Genomic DNA, 17,388 nt, shown 5'->3' on the forward strand with positions numbered 1-17,388 from the left:
TTTTTAATGTGCCAATATGTCTTCTTGCTCATACTGATCATCGTGGTTTCGGATGTGACAGGGTATAATGAACACCCTGTACTTGAAGATAAATTTTATCTTCCCATCGTAATCGAGGCTTAGGGCTGCAATTACAAACGCTATCTTACTCGGTACATATCGAGACGGCTTAAAGTAAAATCGATATTTATGTACGAAAATTTAGATATGTATATGAAAATTTAAAACTGAATTCAGTTCACTGCTGAAAATCGGCGTTTTTATAGTAAATAATACAATATATTATGTTTCCAAAACATTGAAAAGTGTACAACTAAGCCAAATTAGATGTAGCACAATTATGAAAAATTTAATTTAAATTAAATTATAAGCAAACATATTAGATACTGTCTATCCTCACTAGGTATGGTAAATACGTGTTCTGTTGTGGGCAGCATTTGTTTATTTTTATATTATTACTAATCTTAGCCAGTATCCTCGTAGGTAACCTGTGAAAAACTTCAGCCTTACGGAAAATAGGATACAATTTTTTTTTTAATGCGCTGTAAAAATTAAATTATTAAATCATACATATGTCAGTTTCTTGAAAATGGACGAAATACTTTGAGTGACGTCACTTGATAATAGGAAACAACCAATGATAAGAGAGTCGTGGAAGATTTCCAGTTTACTTACCATCAACGGACCAATCGGCAGAACTAACCGAGAAGAAGCCGCAGAGAACTTAAAACGTCACAAGCGGATTAATTTCAGAAATACAAAATTTTAAAAAACCATCACTGATAGTACGATACATAAAAATTAAAGAAAAAATAGTTAAATAGTCTTTCAACGAATTTTTTTTAAACCACTGAATTTCCTCAATGATGGTGTTTAGAAAAAAATATATACATATTATATTTGTCACGCAGAAAACTTAATTTTAGTTTGTAGATAAAATTCAAAATAAATGTTACCTTCCTATTGTAATACGGGCCCAGGAACCCGAATACAACGGGAAGTTAACATTTATCTTCAATTTTATCTACAAAGTCAAATTACGTTTTTTGTATAAAAAACAGAATATGTATGCATTTTTTTCTTCTAAACATGTTCAATTATAGGTTACCGACGAAGATACTTTACATTTTTATGAATATATATTTGTTTTCGTACACAAATATAGGTTTGTCTTTATAGACAGTCGAAGGTAACTCTGTTAACTTCCTATTGTAATCGGGGCCCTGATTTTTTGCAGTAACTGGATTTAACCCTTTATGGAATTTACCAAGATGTATAGATATCTAACATAAATGGAGGGGTTCTTGCTAGATGTAATTTTTGCATGGCGTGAACACGCGCACCCATTGGCGAAACATTAAACTTTTTCCTCTCGTTCTTTAGCACATTATCAAATTGTTGCACGAATATATTGTACCGGTTCATTAAACATTAATAACAACAACGCCAAATCAGTGTTTATTTTCTTTTAATTACGCCATATTTAATATGTATTGATTTAACTGCAAAGTAAAGAGCGATTTTACTTTAACTATTTTTCTCAATAAATCAGCATACTATTTTCTTATTTTTCATTATACCTACCTACTAAAGGTAAATGTGGATCATATCGATGGCAGAAACGTAAATTTTTGGTTCCCGTCGTTATGCGCCATAGGCCCTGATTACAAGAGAAGGTTATTGGCTCATATATTGTTGTGTTATATTTAGTAATAAAGGTGTTACGCTTGTTTTGTTTCTTTGTTATTCTTAATAAGTGTTTTTTTAATAAAAAATGACCACATCATGTAAGTCGCGAATTGAGTTGAAATAACAACTAGGAATGTAATTCATGTCTATTATACTTAGTAAAATACTTTGTATTAGGGACATGATTTATAAATAAAATAAAAAAATTAATAGATTGAGTTTTTCTACAGATATTTCTTGGTGGAACTACATTTTAATAGTAATAATAAAGTCTTTCTTTCGGCTTTATTCGGCGGAACTAAACAAACGCGGGATTGACGTGGAAGGAGTGAGAGTGATGGATGGCGATAGGGTCTCCTGGAGGCGTCTGTAGGGATGGGCTGCCATTTTTTTAACAAGGGGCTCGCGGGGGTAGGTGGTTGGGAGGAGGGTTCATGTGATAGGGGAGGGGGAAGTGTATAAATTTGTTCTAACTATCCAGAACACTAATACATAATAAAATTTAAAAAGTACTATTTAGACAAAAAACGGGTAGGTCTCTTTTACTGCGCATCCCTAATAAATATATTTCTCGGGAAATTCCGAAAGGCAACAAAATTTGATGTTACATAATACATTTAAAACATCCACTGAAATTGCATTTACGTAGGTACTGTTTTGATCTGAAAATATTGATTTCTCTTAATTTAACAAGGGGCTCGCCGGCCCAAGTCAAAGTTAACAAGGGGCTCGCGCGAGCGAGATGTTCACATCCTCCACTTAGGAGCGGATATGAAAAAAGAAGAAGGAAAATTGGCAGTTGTCATTATCTGGTTCATTTTTCTGCAATATAATACACGAATAATTTATCAAAAAAAGGACACAACCAGGAACGACCCAAACCTGTGAATTTTACTCGATTCGCTAGAGGATTCGTGTTAAGTCAGGGTACTTGTAACGCATTCATAAAAAATATACATGTAAACGTACACATAATAAACGTGATTATATTTATACATTTATGCTATATTTACTTGAATTATGTTACATAATATATTTTCTACATTAGACTTCACCATATTACTTCCACCGTATTAGTTATTCCACATTCCATCACAGTAATCCTTTCCCATTCGAACAAAGTTATTACTCAAACCAGAATGATTTATTTTTTAAATTCAGAATCCCCCGTCGGCGTCGCCTAATTCAGCAAGTTAAAGATAGTCCTTTCACTTAGAAACGCCTCTTTTCTAAAGTTATTTTACTTTTTGGTAAATAGTCATTTAAGGAATGTGTATTATATATTTGCATTTATATTTAGTTAGACTTAACGGATTCCCAATCATGTTTTCAGTATCTAAATCCATTGCGTATATACGTGAGAAAATTGGTTTTGTGGTATTCTCGCTTTCTCCATTCTCGACATTAATCACAGCTATTTTTCACTGGAAAATCCAGCCAAAGCGTCACTGAAAAGTTGCGAATCCATAAATGCAACTACATCGTTTAGAAAAAAACCTACAGAAGTAAGGAAGCAGAAAGCATTTTTTTATTTAGTTTGAAGTTACCAGTACAGTAAAACTTCAATCATCAGCTGAGGAATTGGTTAAACTTTATTCAGTAGGAATTAATATATGTATTTATTTATCCGCTTATTCGCACCATTAGCATTGGTGTCCTATTAACTACATATTATATTTCATAGACTCATTTTCTTTTTTTATGTTTAAATATACATATTTTCGTACAGAAAATTATATGTTACTTTATAGACTACTAGCTTTTACCCGCGCCGCGGCATCGCTCGCGTGGTACTATTTTATTTATTTATTTATTATGTACATACAATATTACATTTTAGTTATTTTAAGACATTTTTGACATTTTTTTTTTTTTTACAGGACTCACCAAGCCAATGAATATGGCTTGTCGGTAAAGATCCTTTACAATTAATCATATGATAGTCCTGCATGGTTTTATAATAATAATTACTACTAACTTAGATATAGGGAGCGAAAAAAAAGTACATGTAATTGATGCTTTCAAAGAAAAAATATTTAGAAGATGCAAAAAAAAAAAAGCAAAAAAAACAAGTGAATAATTTTAGGATAAAAAATAAATAAATACAGAACCGGAGTACCAAAATTTTAAACATAAGTGTTTACATATTTAATGGGCACAAAGCATTTTATTAAAAACATTATTTATTAACATATCCATATCTATATCTATATCTATATCTATATCTATATCTATATCTATATCTATATCTATATCTATATCTATATCTATATCTATATCTATATCTATATCTATATCTATATCTATATCTATATCTATATCTATATCTATATCTATATCTATATCTATATCTATATCTATATCTATATCTATATCTATATCTATATCTATATCTATATCTATATCTATATCTATATCTATATCTATATCTATATCTATATCTATATCTATATCTATATGTAAGTCTGTATCTATATATCATCCTCATCCATATCCATACATATTTATACCCGTACATGCACACACACATATCCATACATACATATATACACATACATACATACATAGATACACGTGAACATACATATACACACATAAACATCCATGAAAATATTACTTAGTTATAAATTCTATATTTAACTAAAATTGGTTAATTAATTAGTTTGGTTGTTTAATTGTTTACGTGGTTAATTATTATTATTTTCTTATTATGAATGTCTTCTTTAATTTCTAAGATTTCTAAGGTGTCTAATCTTAATATATTATTTTCTTTAATGAAGAACTTTTAATTCAGTGCCTTTATTAAAATTATGATTTTTTAATTAAATAGGAATTAAAAGTTATTCACGTTGAAAACAAAAAATAAAATTAGACAACTTGGAATGTAAAAAAGCGATTCATAATAAGAAAAAAATAATAAAAATCACATTTCCTTCAGTTCACTCCTGTCTAGTTTTGAAGATAGTATCCATCTCACTTCACACTTGCCGTTTTTAAAAGAACAAAATGACAAAAACACTTATATTAGCTTTATAAAGGATCATTGTAATATTTAGTAATCACTGTAAAAATAAAAGAGGATAGAATTAATTAGTTTAGTATACCTTCATGAAAAACGTGTGTAACTTGGAAACCGGTTGGTAGAAAAAAAAATAAGGGATTAAAAACAATGTTTTTTTTCTTCATTTTATTAAAACAGACTTGCTCCACGCACAGGGGTTCTAAATCCGATTCCTTATGAAATCACAATAACTAAATTAGATTTTTCTCAAGCCTGGGTGTTTTATGGTGTAAATCGCTTCTGTAATTAGGTTTCTTGGCCTGTTGATTTGCAGAAAAAATAAACGACTTATTTTAAGAGCAACTTTGTACAATAATATTGGGTTTACTATATAATCAGAGAGGAATTGAAGAAGAAAGTAACACTAAGTGGAACGCTCTACTTCCAAACCACGACTTGTTACTTTGACATTACCCCAGCTAACAACTGTATTCAGTATCTATGAAATTGCTTAACCAATTGCATTATAAAGGTACTTTCAATGAGTTCCTAGTAAGTACAAATACCAATGGTAAAAATCAACAGATAGAAGATTAGAAGAAATACGAATGATCAAACATCAGAATGGTGAAAGAAATGGCACACTCCACAACCAAAATTTTTTAGTGCAGTCAATCAAAAATATATGTTTTGTATATTCTCTCATAACCTATTTGTTTATTTCATTCCCAATCCCTGAATAATATTTTAAAAGTAATTTTGTAAGTAGTTATTTGCTTAGCTTAGTTAATTATTAATTATAAAATATTATAAAGATTAAACTTTTTTATTAGTGTCAATTGACTATGTTCCCTTTGCGACCTCCCTCATTCCACTAACCCACTTAGACCCGCGTCTGTTAACGCTCTCTTAGCCGAGCGATGTCTTCCCACATATTAAATCTTTGACTTGATTATTATAACTTCCACTCACGTGCTAAATTTTAAGAAATGAATTCTATTCGCAAAGGGAACATAGTCAATTGACTATAGTCACTCCTCCCTCCCTCACTCCACTAACCCACTTAGACCCGCGTCTGTTAACGCTCTCTTAGCCGAGCGATGTCTTCCCACATATTAAATCTTTGACTTGATTATTATAACTTGTGCTAAATTTTAAGAAATAAATTCTACCTAACGTCCTTTCCCTCATTGATCACTGTAGTACACGTAGTATTTACGAAAAATGCATAAATTACATGCAGTGTTAAGGGGAATGCAAACACCACCATCTCCGAACATGCACTAAAATTAGGTTAATTATATTTAGTGATATGTTGCAGATTGTGTGTTGTCGGAGGTTATGAAGGGAGGGGCTAAGAGGTTGAAAATTACATGATTGATTAATTTTCAAATAAAAAAGTGGGGTATATTGAAAAGACATTTGATTATATATTAGGAGAATATTGTGTTATTAAACTTTTTTAATAGGAAACACCTCCATGCTGTTCAATTTAAATCCGTTTTTATTATTTGAATGTAAAATTTTAACTCCTGTATCGTTATTAAAGTCGTGATCTGAATTTATGAGATGATTGGCAAACTCCAAAAAAATTTAATTTTTTAAACATGTCATGTGTTGTTTAATATGAATTAATGAAAGCTACGTGACGTTTTCTCAATATTTCTTGGTGGACACGTATTGCATTGTGATTGGTACACCCCTGAGTTGTTTAATATACTATTTTTATCATTACAATTTATTTTTAATTTTCCCATATTATTTTTTGTTTAAAAGGCAGGTTTAATATTTATTGGCAAGAATTTAGAAATTTTAATTGAGATATTATTTACATGTAGAATTCTTCTCCATTTACAAATATTAGCTGTATCCTTGTTATCTTTATCCGGGAGGTTATAAAAAATTATTTACCGTTTTTTGTTTAAGTTGTCTATCAAAAAGGATATCAGTTTAGTTTGCGTTGTAACCGTTATTTATTGCAATTTGTTTAATGGTGTTTGGTTCAATTTCAAAATCGTCTTTAAATAAAGGAACTCTAACCAATCGGCGTAACATCAAATGGAAGCTGGCATCCTTGTGAGAAATTAAATGGTTCGGTCAATTATTGAAGACAGTATCTGTGTTCGTTGGTTTCCGATATAAGTTAAATTTTGTTTGGTTTTTTTTACTTGTTAATATTAAGTCTAAAAAAAATAAATTATTATGTTTTTGGATTTCTAAAGTAAATTTATGTTAAAAGTATTGATAGATTTTAGAAACGCGTTTAACTGGCGTTCTGTTACTGTCTAAATACAGAAAATGTCATCGACATATCTCTTCTAAAGATTATTTTTTTTTAACTCACTATTAAAAAATGGGAATCAAGTTGGGGTAGAGTGGGATTCGAACCACAGACCTTTGGTCTGTGAGTCTGAGACACTAGCCACAAGATGTTTTCAATGTTATCTAAAAATACATCCGCCAGCCACCAAAGGACTTAAAGGCTGGCCAATGGCCAAATTTAAGTAAATGTAAATATGTACCCATAGAATAAATGCAATGTGTGCAGATTCTCTTTCACTTGTGTATATATGAGGGTATAGTTTGTATTTATAAATGTATACATATGCTTAATATAAAGGTATATTTTTAATGTACGTCTTTTTTTCACTCTCTAATTTTTCAATTTACAAAGTCATATGACTTGTTTTGTATTTTCCAATGTGTTATATTTTTGTTTTACATATCTAAACTGTGTCAAATAGTTAGATTGTCCTAAAATGAGTTTTTTTCAAAATAAAAACCCGTGAATTTGATTTCCTTATTATCTAATTACCACTTTAGTGCCTTATGCACCATTAGGCGTGAAAAGGGAATAGTGGTAATGTCATGTTCATGTCACTTATACATTTAAAAATAAAATAAGTCGGTATTAGAAAAAACGCGTAAGAGTCAAACTAACTAAACCATAATGTTATAAGTTGTAAACAATATTATTTTGTCGTTTTACTAATGTATTCATCCTATTATGTAGATACAGAAACAAAATTATAACATAATAAAAAATTGCTTTGACTGTCTAACTTGAGTAAGTAACCTTGTTCTAAGACAGTCAAAAATATATTATTTTACTCGACAAAAACACAATATTACGAAAAACAATTAGTTGAAACAATATTTTTACAATTTTTTATTTAACAAATAATTGGCAACGCTGTTTTTTTATTTTAGACAGTTTTTGAATGGAGAAAAGGATTAAAAATTACCAAAATAAACCTACAACCCATTGTTTTATAGCGTCATACTAAAAGTTATTGACTCCATCTAGAATATTCTAGAAATCCGAATAACACATTCCAGACTAAATAACCCATGATAATTAGTGAAATTAAATCACTGACCGTCACAATAGCGATAAATTAAACTCTATTTATTATTCAGATTATTCAGTTATTGCCGTATTAAAAATTAACGCAAAAAGCGCGTGGTTTCACATAAAATCGAAAGTGTTCGTAAATCAAAAAGCGCAAGTGAAAAAGACACATTATAATTTTAAATTGTATTATTTTGTACGCACTTTGATTATTTATTACCTAACTTTTTGAATTGGAGATATCGTACTTGTAATTTCATTAAAATAAACTATTTAATGTAATTTTAATGCGGGTACTGAGTATCTAATAAATATGTGAATTTATTTGAAATTTTCACGTTACATATCACTTTGTATTGTTAATTTTTAACTGCTTATACCTTTTTCAACATATTCTTCGTAATATTATGATATTTCTCCACAAAACTAAAGCACTACTTATGCTTCGAATCAAGATAAGTGTATTGCAATATCGTAATTTGGGGTGAATAGAACTTTATGGTACACAGGGACGATAACAAAAAATTGAAATTGTTTTATTCTCATTTAACTGTCAGGTATCACTTATAACCTATTTCCGGGGTGAAAATATACGAATTTGCGAAGACCAAGTCTTTCGTCTCGATATTTTTAATCGAGTTTTGGTCCTTTGACTTGTGTCTCAGACTCACGGATCAAAGGTATTACCCCAACTTGATTCCAATTTTCTAATTTTGAGTTGTTTGCAACTTGTTGAAAATGGCCCTCAAAGTGAAATATTTGGGTAAATCATAAAAACGCAAATATTTTATTTTTTTAATGTACGTACCGCTGAATATATCGTTTGTAATCGCGCCCTAAGAACAATGAAATATCCAGTGATAGCACTTCCTCCACGAACCCGAAACCTGTTTTAAAGTCAAAGGATCTTTCTATGGGTTTCGCTCATAACAAAAAAAACTTTTTTTTTCGTTCAATTTCGTAAACCACGGTTTAATTGTATTTAACTGTACTGCTTTCATTGTCCCTTTGCACAATACCGCACTGCTGAACGCACTGCTAAAATTTCGTTTACCCAACGAATAACTGCAAAATATAAAGTATTTACCAAGTACAGTACATTAAATTAATTAGTCTGATAATTTCTCAATAAAAAAGAAATCACTCATGAATATTTACAAAAGGCATAAAACTTGTAAAACTTACAATAGCAGTCACAGAAATAGTCCAATTAAGGTACCGAATTTACTTAACCACTAATGACCCTTTTATGTACAAGTAAAAGACGCAATACATACGTACTTCTACATATTAACATGTTCGAATGTCAGTCAGCAAGAGAAACTTTTGTCGGACAAGTCGAGTGAGTAACACGAATATAAAACGCAATACGCATGTGAAATATACATTTATTTGACAGTTATTACAACTGAGATGGAGAATATATTTGTTGACCAGCCTATGGTACAATGCGTTCGAATGTTTAATGTGTTATTGGCAGTCAGTGAACCAAGCAAACATACATATTTTGTTTTTGTGAGTGAGCATACTAAAATATTTTATATGAAAACTTTAATTGTCATGCACACATAAACAAAGACTTTTAAGAGGAAACGTAGTCCCGTATTTTTTACGTGGAATAATACACCATAGAAATTTACCATTCGCGTCTATTGTTTTTTTCCTTAATAAATTATTTATTATGAGAACCAGGATCAACCAGAAACCCTTAAAAGCGCTCAGTTTTATCTGCCGTCTTCGGACATACGATACACAAATATGATAATGGTTTTCGACAAATGCAAAAGCTACGGACACCGAAAATTTTATTCTGATACAATTAAAAAAACAACCAAATCGGTTCAGTTTTAAGGTGCGGAAAACGGGACAAACGGGAAAAGTGGTTAGTTAAGCATAATTTATCTGACGTGCAGTTGTCTTTTTTGCAAAGTATCGGGGTGGCATTTGTAAGAGAGTGACAGAAAAACAATGTTCAAATACCTATTCATTAAAATACTCAGCCACCGCCTATCCTCATAAAGATTTTAATGAGCTGTATCTGTTTTAAACATAAAGATGAAGGGTTCGATTTATTGCAATGTCGACGTGAAATATTTGTTTTGACAAAAGCTTTATAATATAATGCCAGAACCTTGGAAATATTGTAATAGCTAAAAGCTAGAGAAGTTACTGGCGACTTTCCTTAGTGAAATTGGTCGCAGAGAGTCTGAGGGGTTGACGGTGGCTGTTAGATGGCCACCACATGTTCTTATTCAAATTGTAATGATATATTTTTAGTTTTTTTTTATTGATAGAATTTTTGAAGATCTTCATTACTTTTAACTCTGTTTTTACCATGTTTTTTTTTATAAATATATTTTTTTTACGATACATATACATTGTTTTTATAACATCTTTTACATTGTTTTTTCTTTTTACTTTTTACTTCGTATCTTACTATGTTTTTTGCTATGCACATATATTTTTTTTACAATATGTTTGTTTTTACTGCAGATTTTACTGGGTTTTAAATATACTTTTTACTATGTCCTTTACTATGTATTTTATTTTTACTAGGTATTTTACTGCGTTTTTTAAATTATGTTTTTTAGTATGTTTTTACTACGTTATTTACTATGTTTTTTTGGCATGTATTTAATTTTATTTTTCACTACTTTTTACCATTATTTATTGTTTTTATGTATTGATTACTGTTTTTTTTATTTTTTTTTTGACTAGCTTAGAACGCGGTAAATAACCGTAGTAAGATAGTCAAAGCAATATGTATACGTATACATGTATAATTTTATGTATGGAATATGATAATAAATAAAAAATGATAGTATTACACTGCACTATTTCCCTGTCCATGAACGAGTACCTGAAGCTTAAGACTGATGATCTTACCTTCCACGTATTTTTTTTATCTAGTTACGCTGCATCTAAAGTGTCAATACAGTGCCCTATGTACCACTGCGTGCAGATAGGGAAATGATCATGATGAAGGTGACACAAATTTTAATAATACATCAAAACAGTTTAACAAGTAAATTAAATAATTTCATCACCGATTTCTCTTGAATCTGATTACATTAATACATTATTTTTTATGGAACAGTTTCACTGGGCGGTTATCAATATGACTATCAGATATTAACGTGTTGCAAGTTATCAAAATATGTTTATAGCTTTCGATGAGATTTTACTCTAGTACGAGAGGCTTAGGTCGGATATTGACTGTTACACTTCCGGTATAACCTGTTAAGAAAACTGCTTCCGCAACAAACACACCATCATTATGTGAAGATTTGTGATATTTTTATTTATTTATTTAATATATTTTTAATAAATAAAATATAACAATGTTTAAGTATGTCAAAATCCTTGGAGACTGGCTGGATTTCCTCCCTAAGGAGTTTTTTAATATTTAAATTTATTTTAACAGAGCGGGAAAACATTTTTGAGAAGTCAGCGCATTTGCCTACCATGCAAGAGGTCTCGGGTTCGATTCCCGACATCTTTGATACGAAATATTATTTAAAATGTGGTTTTTACACTAAAATATTTCATGGTCCCTAGACTGGTACCTGAAGCGTAAGTCTGATCACCTTACCTTCATGTAAAAAAAAAATAAAAAAATGATCAAGATACGATTGGTGTACCAATGCAGTGCCCTATGCATCATTAGGTGCGGAAAGGGAATGATGATTATGATGAAAAACTAAATCAGGTAGAAATGAATTGGATTATATATAAAAAGTATATTTTATATATAATCCAAAACTGTCGTAAAAACCTGTAAATTTTATTTAAATACATTTTGTTTTTCATTTACAAATAAACATACATAAAAAAATCATGAATCAAAGTGATTAATATAATAACAGATAACTTTTCGTTGTTCTTGGAAAAGGAAACATAATTATTATTTAAATTAATGTAGAAACCTAGATGTTTTATTTCCAAATCTTCTTTTTCCGGAAACAATTAATTACTTGAATTGTTTTTAGTACCGATAACCATGAAAACTCTAGCTCTTGAGGTAATTGTAAAAAATTATCTAGATTTATGTTCTAGACGTGTGTTATGGCGTTACGCTATTTAACGCTAAGTATTGATGAATGAATAAATATATGATGTGCTCATGAAAACGATCAGATAAAACGTTTTTTTAGGATGAACTATGGCAGATTTCTCAGGAATCAAATGGCGAATGAAGGAGATGATGGACCTGAAAAAGAACAGTTTATTTATTTATTTTATTTTATTAATTTTATTTATTATTTTTATACTATTTTTTATTTTTTAAATATTTTTTTATATTTTTTTTTTTTTTTTTTTTTTTTCCTTTTTTTAAATTTTTTTATTTATTTTTCACGCCCATAAGGCTTTTAAAAACATGGAGGTTATATAAAACATGAGTATATAAACAACATAAAATTTTTAAAATACAATATAAAGCAATAAAAGATAGGACAGTGTTTAGAAGTAAAGTTGGTATTAAAAAAAGAAGATGAGTTTATAAACAACATAAATGCCAACAACGCTCGTGTCAATTTGTCTTTTGTTTTCCTCGTAAATAAATACAGGTCATTGGCGAAAAATCAGTGTTTAATATAAAAAATAATACAATATATTTAATTTGCAAAATAGTATGGAGCATCTAATACAAAAATGTGAAAATTACATAACAATAATTACTATGGCGACTGCTTTTTTTGACATTCGGCTTGCCAACCGCCGGCTAAATGTAATAAATAGGTAGCATGATAAATAGTAAATAAATATTTAAAAAATGGAATTTTGAAATATTTTCCACATTTACACCGGTGAAATTTAAATATGTGATTGCGCAGCAGGATTGTATGTCGCGAAACGTAAATATTTTGACATTCTATGTTAGATGTTCACGGATTGTGATCGCGAATACGATAAGCAACCATGGTGAGAAATTGTTATTATGTCGCTTGTTAGCACGTCGATAGTTATTTGTGATTGAGCTACTAGTTGGCGATATGGTCTCGTGAAGGTAATGTCCACATTCTCCACTTAGGAGCGGGTGTGGAAAAAAGCAATTAAAGATCTATACGAGTATTTGGTTGGTTGGAAGTTGGAAGATAATGCTTACAGCAATATGCCCACCATTTCACAGATTCGTACTTGTATATATAGTATTTAAAATAAAAAATAAAAATATTTTATTTTATTTTATTTTATTTGGAAAACCGACAATTCTATATTCATATTTATAATGAACAACAGATGTATTGTATAAACTCAAAACCGATAACTGGTTTCCACAAATTGTAGAAAGTTATTTAAAAAAAACTATAATACGTGTAAAGTGTATACACATAAAAATGTTTTTTACACATATTTTTTTAATAATCAAAGATATTTTTTCCGGGCAGGGATACATTGAGATAGGATAAGGAGGGGAAGGTAGATGTACATATTAATTATTATAGTGTCTATTAAGTAACTTAATGCATTTTAAATCTGACAGAGTGATATTTGTATAGTCTTTAAATTTGATATTGTACACTGAAATTTTTTTACGAAAAAAAAGCATTTTTAACGATATAATATATACGGATTTTTAACTTAAACTTGCTAATTTGTTCGAATAAACCTTATATTAAATATATTGAATGAAAAATTATCATAAATTTTAATTCATCAACCACTCAGAGTGCAGTCCAAAACATTCGTATCGAGTTTTGATTCAGATACCTACGAGAAAAATAAATATATGTTTTTGAACCTGTAAACCTCTTTCAGAAAATGGCTGGACGTTAGTACTTTGACCAGGTTTGCGATTATTTTTGCATAATATGCGATTAATGAGAATAATTTAGTTAGTAATCGCGGCCATAAAGTAACCATTAGAACATCTCACTCAGTAACTCCGCAATAACTTAGTGAAGAAGAATTTATTCGTGTTGATTGGAGAAAATTTATATGAAAAGTGGAAGAGAAAACTTTTAATTTTCATGCCATTCTTTCGTGACCAAATAACGATTAATCTTTTATGAACGTCCATTTCATGAAAGACTCCGTTCGGGTCGATTAATACTTCAACAGATATAAAAAACCATTCTGAGACGTAAACTAGGAAATCTCAACATTGACAGGACTGCGGTTGCTCCTGTTATTGGTTGGTTCTAGTGATTATTTTCAACGTTGTAACATTCACCATTCTCTCCATATTTGAAAATCGCATTTATTATATTTATTCTGTTATTTTTTAAAGATTGAAATAGTTTAAACCTAAACCAATAAATGATAGATCCGAATTATTCGCTAGTCCGATGCTTCACTTTAAATTTCGGATTTCTTGTGGCTTTAAAACAGTATAAAAAACCAAAGCAATGTTTGTATAAATCATTTTTTTGCTATTTTTTTTCATAGAATAAAATATAATAAAATCAAGCAAAGTAGAATGAAATAAAATAATATATAGTGATTCAAAATGAAATGAAATGATAAAAATCAAATGAAATAAAACAAAATAAATTTAAATGAAAGAAATTAAAACAAAGAAGCACTTTTTGTAACGATTTTTTTTATTTATGAGTACCATTTATAAATAAAAAATGATATTGTTTTTTTTTAAAGAAATATTATCGTTCTTATAATTTATTCAATTATTTAAATTTTGATGGCCATTTTCAACGAGTTGTATAACTCACTATTAGAAAATGAAAAGTGGGGTTCGAACCTCGGACCTCTGATTCGTGAGTCCGTAACACTAGCCACAGGACCACAACCCGATTCAAAATTGTTATGTTAGAATAATCTGTGGTAGTTTTGTATGTCCATCCTACCAAGAATCGGTATAACTTAGTGCCTTATATCTTAAAAACCGAAAGAAGAACATGCTTTGAGAAAAAATGGGCAAATGGTTGATGAACATGGGAAGCTAGAAGTTAAAAAACTTGTTAACAATTGTAACTTTTCACCAGCAAGCTGCAGAAAGTGGCTTAGTGGGGTTTTAATTTTAATAAAAATATGAAAATTAAAATGTTAAAACTGTAAGAATGTGTGATTATATTAATAAAATAAAAAATAAACTTAATTTGTAGATAAGCGGTTTGTAATATAAACATACCTTTATACTATGTACAATGTACATACTTATTATATAATATGTATATACTTATGAATAATATATTATATAGTAAGTTATTTATTTATTCTAAATTACACTCGTTTAAATATTACATACTCTTTAGGCTGTGCCCGTGTCAAGCCATAATAATTAACAATAAACCAAACAGAGTAAAATTCATTGGACTTAATCATAATGACAAGTGATGCAATAGAATAACAATCCAGAAAAACAAGATATAAGTAATAAATAATAAAATTTCAAAGAATACAATTTAAAAAATATAATCAGATATGAATTATATAAATTATGCAAATTTAGATTCATACATAATCAAATATTCAAAGTAATAGTATCATTTTAATCAAAAAAATAATAGTTAAATTTAGTTGTGTTGAAAAAATAAAATAATAGTATCATAGAAATTAATAGAAAAAAATTATAAAAACGTAATTGAAATGATAATTGATATATGAGCTCTAGTTATATATTATAAATATGAATTATAAATTTCTTTCACAATATGCACTGATAAAATTTTTAAAAATATATATGTGTTAACATTTTTGCAAATCCGTTTTTATATTTACATATTTTGCCGCAACATGTCGATTCCTTAGAACAGGCATTGCCCATATTGAAACCGATAGATCCGCTCAAGTATTCCGCTATACCGCAGTTCGTTGTTTGTTCAATTTATTTTAACTGTAATTTTGCATATATGATGGAAGAAAAAAAAATATTGGTCTATCCTTATTTAACAATATCACGTGGATTTTTTATAAACGTACGAAATGGGCCATAGAAATTTTACCGGAGAAAACAGTGCAAAACACAACATTAATTTTATTAACTCTGCTTAAGATTAAATAATATTTGACAGTATAGTTATGGGAAAAATATTATTTTTGTAGTTGGTACATAAATATGTTATTAAAAAAATACCTATATTAATGGAGACGAACGAACAAATTACCGTTATTTAGTTTTAAATTAATGTTACTATTTAGTAATATTCTGAATGTTTTTGTTATGTACGTATACAATATATATGTACATGCTCAAAAATTTGGGGCTCATCTTTGAAATTTCCGTTTTTAAAAACTGGTCAAAATGACCGTTGCAAACATTCGTTTGGATAGTAAATCGTAAATTTACTTCGTTACAAACATTCGTTTGGATAGTAAATCGTAAATTTACTTCGTTACAAACATTCGTTTGGATAGTAAATCGTAAATTTACTTCGTTACAAACATTCGTTTGGATAGTAAATCGTAAATTTACTTCGTTACAAACATTCGTTTGGATAGTAAATCGTAAATTTACTTCGTTACAAACATTCGTTTGGATAGTAAATCGTAAATTTACTTCGTTACAAACATTCGTTTGGATAGTAAATCGTAAATTTACTATCCAAACGAATGTTTCGTAAATTTAATGATGGAAGAATTTTGTCTGTGTCCGTGCAGATGCGTAATACAGTTCTGTGTGTGAAATAGAATCAGAACCTTGGACGATTATTTTTGATTCGATGGCTGCTCTCATGTAAAAATCCTTATAAAAGGAAATCTAATAGAGAATCATCTCGCAGTGTAGAGGTTGGTGGTGCGTTCGCCTACCACGCTATGTAAAAGTTAAAATAAAAGTCTAGGCATCTACAGAGATTAAGACATATCATTGGCCACATTACACAGTGTGACATTCACCATTCTGCCTATATTTGAACATATACGTTTCTTCAAGTCTTACACCTTTTGATGTTTGTGAAGTTAAAGAGCTGAAACCTTTATTGGTGATTATTCCCTTCTATAAAATGTTCATCTCTTTTGTAATATGTTCGATACATATTTGTTTAATACAGTATTTAACGACCGACAGTGAAACAAACATACATTACATACGTAACTACTAATTGAACGTACCTCTTTCAAAGAAAACTTTTACCTGTGTCGTTGAAAAAGATCAATTATACGCCATTGTTACGAGTCTAATCCATGTTACACTATTACAAAGCAAAGAAATCATCTCGAGATGACTTATAATCAATATTCCATAATTTGAATGCATGCATTGGATGATGTGATTTTCCCACACAATAAGCAAGTACCTAACTGCACTTTCATTTTCTTTTTTATTGTCTCTGAGAGCATGAAGATGACCTTTATTATGTCACCGCTTTATGTGAACGGAAAACTGCACGTTTATACTAAATTCTTTATAGAATTGCAGATAATAATCTGATGTGCAAACAAAACA

This window comes from Micrasema longulum, unplaced genomic scaffold (genome assembly GCF_059751315.1).
Source record: "Micrasema longulum isolate JH-2025_06_02 unplaced genomic scaffold, ASM5975131v1 h1tg000287l, whole genome shotgun sequence".
In the NCBI taxonomy this organism is placed as follows: domain Eukaryota; kingdom Metazoa; phylum Arthropoda; class Insecta; order Trichoptera; family Brachycentridae; genus Micrasema; species Micrasema longulum.